This window comes from Sebastes fasciatus, chromosome 1 (genome assembly GCF_043250625.1).
Source record: "Sebastes fasciatus isolate fSebFas1 chromosome 1, fSebFas1.pri, whole genome shotgun sequence".
Taxonomy (NCBI): Eukaryota; Metazoa; Chordata; class Actinopteri; order Perciformes; family Sebastidae; genus Sebastes; species Sebastes fasciatus.
The window spans coordinates 45,743,688-45,751,208 of record NC_133795.1 but is presented as its reverse complement, the minus strand read 5'-3'; positions in this window follow the sequence as shown (position 1 = coordinate 45,751,208).

Below are 7,521 nucleotides of genomic sequence, written 5' to 3'. Positions count from 1 at the left end.
AAATGTCTCCTACGGGGACTAACCTCATCACACATGAATACAGTTGGGCTCATTGTATCCACCAGAGTCTCAGCTTTACAGTGAGACCCAGTTTATGGAATTCAAGATTGTTTATGGACCCCAGTATGCAGAAATATTCAGACACACCATTTTAGAGTAGGAGACAATAACACATTTATACTGCATGTGATTATCATAAAGTGGGCATGTCTGTAAATGGGAGACTCGTGGGTACCCATAGAACCCATTTACATCCACATATCATAAGGTCAGAGATCAAGGGGCCCCAGGTTGGTCGGTACCGATGGATTCTTTAGGTTTTCTTGTTTCATATGATACCAGTATCTTCACTTTAGCTCTAAAACTGAACTTGCGACAGCCTCTGAAAGATAGTAAAGTGGGTCGTCTCTTAAGAGCTAACGCAGTTTGTGTGTGTGTGAACATGCTGTAGGTAGAGCACGACGCTAACATGCTAACACTGCAACATGAGCTCTTCACATTCACATGCTAAGAATGTCTTCACTCATGGATTTATAGTCAGCTGCTGGAGCTCAGAGTCCTACATGTCTGTTATTTTCAGCCTCATCAGACTGCAGCACCGTCAGCTTCAGGTTTCATTATGTTTTCATTATTTCTGTTATAAATCAGATTACTCACAGACCTGCTGGATGTGCCCACGTCAACATAGATTCAGGTGTGTTCTGCTCACTGATTATGATCTATAGATTAGATCTGATCTGATTATGATCTATAGATGATGATCGATATACTGAAGAGTGATTTTCAGAGCAGCTGACCACCAGAGACCCTCTGAGGACAGAGACAGGTCACTGAGCAGATCCCTTATGATGTGTCACATATGGATGGTGTTGGATTTATTATGTACAAAAGTGCTTACAATAACCTGACTGTTGGATTTGTTATGAATAGAGTGATTGTGAGGAAAGGGAGGAGGCAGGTGCTGTTTTTCTTTTGCAAGGTCAAGAAGAGGAAGGAGTCAGAAGGAGATAACGAAGAAGACATGCAGCAGAAACATCACGTGCCATAAGCTCATGAATATTAATATTGTGTAAACCATGAATAGGCTGGATCAGGGATAGCTCGGGGTTCAGACTTCACGAACTGACCCATGCACTGTATGTTGTCAGGGACACGTTGATTGGATCCAGATATCTGTAAACTCTTTTATTTTACTTATGCAACATTGATTGTTCGGAATAAATTGTATTATTATGCTTTAACCCGTCTGTTTGGAAAATCTCTTTGTCACACAAGATTAACCAGCACGTAACTGGGCCTTGACCTCTCGGAGGTAGAAGGCCAGTTCCTTCAATGGAAAGACAGACACAGATCACTGTGGCAAGTCGTTTCAACATTTAATAGCTAAGCTTGACTATCAGGAATTACAGTTTTTCTCAATTGTTTACACACAAATACTGGTACTTGACACACAATGACCACAACATGTAACTCATGCACCAACCCCCTGAACCAATTCTGCTAAACTACAAGCACAATTCCTGCTTTACACTCAAATTGCAGTTCTAAAACACACTTTTTTCAAAACACTACACACAATTCTCTGCATTTGGCACAATTTTCATGAAGAAAATCTCGTTTTCACAAGGAACACACTGTCATTCAAAATTCTAAAGTCAATTGCCCTACTATGCACACTGACTCATCACATGGGCAAACACCTGTCACACAGTGTTACAATTAGCAATCAGTTGATGCTTTTCATGGCTGGATTTGACATGCTAAGCGATATTTCCCCCGCTGCTTGGCCAGGGAAAACATTGCTTGTGATGTGGATGAGGTGCTGTGGCCAGACCGAAACAGAAGAGAGGATGCAGCATAGTTTTTTTCCCGTTTTTTTTACAGTAACTGTATACAGTAAATTCTTCTGTTGTTTTGTATGTAGACCACTGTATGTGCAACTTTGTGTTGGTTGGGATGTACACTGTGTACATTGTTTTTGTGGGGAAAATAAAATATATTTGTTACCGTGTATTTGTGTGTTCTGAGTATAAAAACAATATTCTAAAATATTTTACAACACACTTATGTATGTACTGTCTGTAGTAAGTGTAACACTGAACAAAAAAAAGGCCTAAGTCATTATGATGAATGGAGAAGAAGTGTTTTCCATTCATCATAGTGTTTTACATTGAGCACATCAGTGTTCAACTGGTTCTTATAAATGTCTATTCATATGATGGTTTGTGTGTGTCATTTGAAAACAAAATACCGTTTTGAGAAGAAATAACATTGATTTGAATGTAAAGTTTCATTTTGCAGGAGAATTGAGGGGTTTTGCCCATTGTGTGTGTGTTTTTTGATTTGTGTGTAGAGTTCTGAGAGTATGAGGCATGCTTTCAGAAAATGTGTGTAAACAATCGAGAAAAACTGTAACAGAGATATCCACAACTGCATTGTGACTAGTCAGAGTTCTTATTCCAGATATCTTTAACGTCATTGTGACCAGTCAAAACGACAGTTAGAGATATCTGTAATTCAGTTCTGACTATCCTAAATAACAGTTACAGATCTCTCAAACCTCATTATGACAAGTCAGAATTTAATTTCAGTTATCTAAAAACGACAATGTAGATATCTACAATTGAGGGGAATTGTAAATATCTTGAACTGGAATTAAGACTAGTCATAATTCAGTTGCGGACATCCTTTCAGAGACACCTGAGAATCCACTGGCCACTTCCAACGCTGCAGATTCAAAACCAGAGTTTGACCTTTGACCTCTAAAGCCTCACTAATTTGACTCACAATGGCTTCATGTTTGTGTACAGGTTAAAAAAATGAACATAAGAGAAGTATAGAGGTGACTTTGTTCAAAGTATTTCTCTAGTGTTGATATTCAGGTAGGATATGTGCTGCTTTATATAATTAACCTACATACATTTTGTTTACTTTTATAATATTGTTTATTATGTATACAAAATAAATTTAACTTAATTACCAGTAAATAATGCTAATATTAAAGGGACTATTTGTAACTTTCAGAATTGCTTGTTAACAGCGGCATCTGTGGCCGGTAAGTCAAAGAAAGTCAGCGTCGGGCTCGTGCGTGCTCACTCTAAATATACCTGAACGAGCATTGCTCAAAACAGTGAGGCGACACACGTCAGCTAAAACCACAATATCATGAATAATGCTGGCTTTTCCTGCTCAGCCTCCAGTGTCTCCCTCTCCGGTGTGAGACACCGGAGGCTGAGCAGGAAAAGCGGGTCGGTGACGGGACTCCGCAGCGAGGCACGTTATCGCCTCCCTGACCGGGTGCCGGTGTCTCCCGACTGCGCCTGCAGGAAGACACCGGCACTGGTCAGAGGCGATAACGTGTCTTGTTGCGGAGCCCCGTAACTTCACAAGACACGGGAAACCTCTGTTGGTCTGGAGGAGCTGCAGCATTTATTTCTGCACAAACGTCAACTATACATTCACTAGATATTCTCAGAGCTAAACTAACTCTTCTGCAGTGTGGAGTGAGCGCGGGTTCACGTCTAGAGGTGGAGCAAGCAGAGCGAGAACGCGCGCTGTCTGAGTTAAGGCAAGCAGGCAGAGGAGACGAGGCTCCGGCCACACGCGAGCGCTGGAGCGCGCATGTGTCCCGACCCGGTACATTTATACGCTTAAAAAGTGACAAACAGTCCCTTTAAAAAATAATTACGAGCCCCTCAGTCATGAAGGTCACATGGTTTTACTGCAAAATATCACTGTTTATTACAGAACCGGCTCATGTTGTTAACCAGTGCCTAAAATACCTTTTGGAACATCTTTTATTACGTAACATTGATTGTTTTATTGATCAGCTTCAGCGTTGTTTGAATACCAACTTAAACAGATATCAGTACTTCTACTTTATAGCCACTTTAATGTCATACAGTTGTATTTATACTGTATATATTTATTCAGAGAGACACACATATAAAAATTGTATTAGATTGTTTTTTATTTATTAATTGGTGTATTTTTTTATTTTTTTATTAATAATTTATTTGTATTAATATATATATATATATATATATATATATACACACACACACGTATATATATACACAAATATATATATATATAAATTATATACGCACATATATATATACTGTATATATATATATATATATATATATATATATATATATATATATATATATATATACATATTATGGCATGCCATTCAGGAAATTATTATATATATATATATATATATATAATGTGAAATGTGAGAATATGGAATGAAATCCTGAATATATGGAATGAAACTCTAAATATATGGAATGAAATCCTGAATATATTGAATGAAATCCTGAATATACGGAATGAAACTCTAAGAATATGGAATGAAAACCTGAAAATATGGAATAAAACTCTGAGAATATGGAATGAAAACCTGAATATATGGAATGAAACTCTGAATATATTGAATGAACCCTGAATATATTTAATGAAATCCTGAATATATTGAATGAACCCTGAATATATGGAATGAACTCTGAATATATTGAATGAACCCTGAATATATTGAATGAAATCCTGAATATATTGAATGAAATCCTGAATATATTGAATGAACCCTGAATATATGGAATGAACTCTGAATATAATGAATGAAAACCTGGAATGAAACCTGAGAATATGGAATGAAATGTGAGAATATTGAATGACACTGAGAATATTGAATGAATCCTGAGAATATGGAATGAAACCTGAATATATGGAATGAAATGTGAGAATATGGAATGAATCCTGAGAATATGGAATGAAATGTGAGAATATGGAATGAAACCTGAGAATATTAAATGAATCCTGAGAATATGGAATGAAACCTGAATATATGGAATGAAATGTGAGAATATGGAACGAAATCCTAAATATAGGGAATAAAACTCTGAGATATGGAATGAAATCTGTCGTCATCAGGGCGCTGCTGCCATCTTGTGTTTTAGGTCATTATCTGTACAGATCTTGGTGCTGCTAGACGTGTGTGTCACTATGAGTGAGCCAGCACTTAATAAATAGAGTTGTATCAGGTTTGGAGGGCTGTTCTGTATATTTGGATGATGTAGTTATTTACAGTGACACCTGGCATTCTCATCTTCAGCGCATTCGTGCATTGTTTGAGCGGTTGGCGGAAGCGCGCCTCACCATCAATCTAGCCAAGTGCGAGTTTGCAATGGCGATGACATACCTGGGTCGTGTGGTAGGGCAGGGCCGTGTGACTCCTGTCCAGGCCAGCAGTCGTTTCGTACTGCCTGTTTGACCTGTGCTTGCTGTGCCTGTCATCTTAAATGTGCTTCTCAGGTACCAAGGTTGCTGAGGATGGGTGGAGGAAGTAGCGGGCCGAAGGGGCGGGGGGGCGAGATGACGTCATGTAGCTTTATATTTGGTATAGTTCTACTTATTGGTTCTACTTATGGGTAGATGGTTCTACTGGGCCAGTGATCCCTCTGGGTCACTGACTTTATGAGAGGGGGGTTGGTGTGACGGCCCCTGCTTGTCTGCAGATGTGATGTAATAGTGACGTGCCTGTGTTGTGTTTAAGGAGCTGATTGGAATCCCTGGCAGATCTGGAGCACCTGGGCCCGGTGCTCCACTGGATATTAAAGCACGGCTTCCTGAGCGTCGCTCTCTCTCTCTCTCCCTCTCTCTCTCTCTCTCCCTGCCGGCTGCCTGCAACCACTTTTGCTTTGCTTAGTTTCTGTTGGACTTTTTACTTCACAACACCTCACACTACATTATTCAAGCACGCCCACATTGACACCACTGATTTCACTGACTAACACACTCCATAACTACATTTAATTCTTAATTCATGTAATTTGTTATAATAAATACTTTATATTATTTGGCATAATAAATACTTTATATTATTTGGCATTTTATGTTTGTTTCCGTTTTTGTCATGGCCCCCGGGCCGGGTTATGACAGTAACAATAACGCTTGTCCCATGGAGACGTAAATAATGCAGTCAGCCTCGTCGATTGTTAATGTTCAACCGGTTACCAGTCAGCTAACAATATCAGAAAGTGTGTGAAAGTGTGTTGGTCTATCCATAAGAATCGTACGTCAAAACTTCACAGCCAACATAAAAGGAAAGCTGATGACATCACCATGTGATGACATCACACTGTGATGTCATGAGAATGTGATGACATCCCACTTTGATGTCATGAGAATGGGATGACATCACAATGTGATGAACTGACAGGTAGTGTCATAGAGAGATACATTCCATCCCACCCCCCACATCATCACCATCATCCCCATCATCATCATCATCATCCGACGTTTATGTGAATGAACATCTTACAAAGAAAAATGCAGACATCGCCAGAATGGCACGCTTTCTAAGGAAGCAGAGGAAAATTCAATCAACGTGGACTGCAAACTGTAAAGTGATCATCAAACTGAACGGGTCACCAGAGGAGGCCAGAGTGCTGGTTATCAGAGAAATTGAAGAATTGGACAAATACCAGTGACATCAGAACAACACAACAAGGTAATCATACCTGTCTGTGGAAAATGGGTTCTTGTGGAATTACATAACATTCACTGAACATTATCTGAACACAATATGCATGAACTGGAACTGGAAGATATTGATCCTGACAATAACTTTTTTAACCATCTAAACAACACATGTTGCTACTACACCGATGAACAGTATAACAGCAATGTGAAGTCAGCTCAAGGAATGTCAATTATTCACTTCAACAGTAGAAGCTTATATGCTAATCACCAAAACATCAAAGAATACTTAGGTCAATTCACAAAACCATTCAATGTCATTGCAATATCTGAAACCTGGCTCAATTCTGAGAAAGAAGCAGATTTCGAGTTGAAAGGATATGAATTCAATTACATGAACAGGGAGAGCAAAAAAGGAGGGGGTGTGGCCCTGTACGTGAAAAATAGTCTGAAATATAAGATTTTAGAAAACATGTCAACCACTATTGATGATGTGATGGAATGCATCACTGTAGAGATCTGCATGGAAAACCAAAGAAATGTGATGGTCAGTTGTGTATACAGAGCACCAGGAGCCTGCATGGAAACTTTTAAAGACAGTATGGAGAAAATATTTGCCAAAACTAATCAGAAGGTTACATTCATTTGTGGGGACTTCAATATAGACCTGCTAAATCCTAACAAACACAAAATGACAGACAAATTTATTAACACAATGTATAGTATGAGTTTATATCCACTGATCACCAAACCAAGCAGAATAACAGCACACTGTGCAACTCTAATCGACAATATATTTACAAATTACATGGAAAGTAGCTTAGTGAGCGGGCTGCTGATGAATGACATCAGTGACCATTTGCCAGTTTTTGTGATCCATGACTGTGATTGTGGAAAAGAGAAGGAGGACCATAAAATCAAATATAGGAGATTGAGAACAGAAGAATCCATAAATGCATTCAGAACCGAATTGCTATCACAAAACTGGAAAACCCTCTATGAAGGAAATGATGTTGATACAGCATATGAAACATT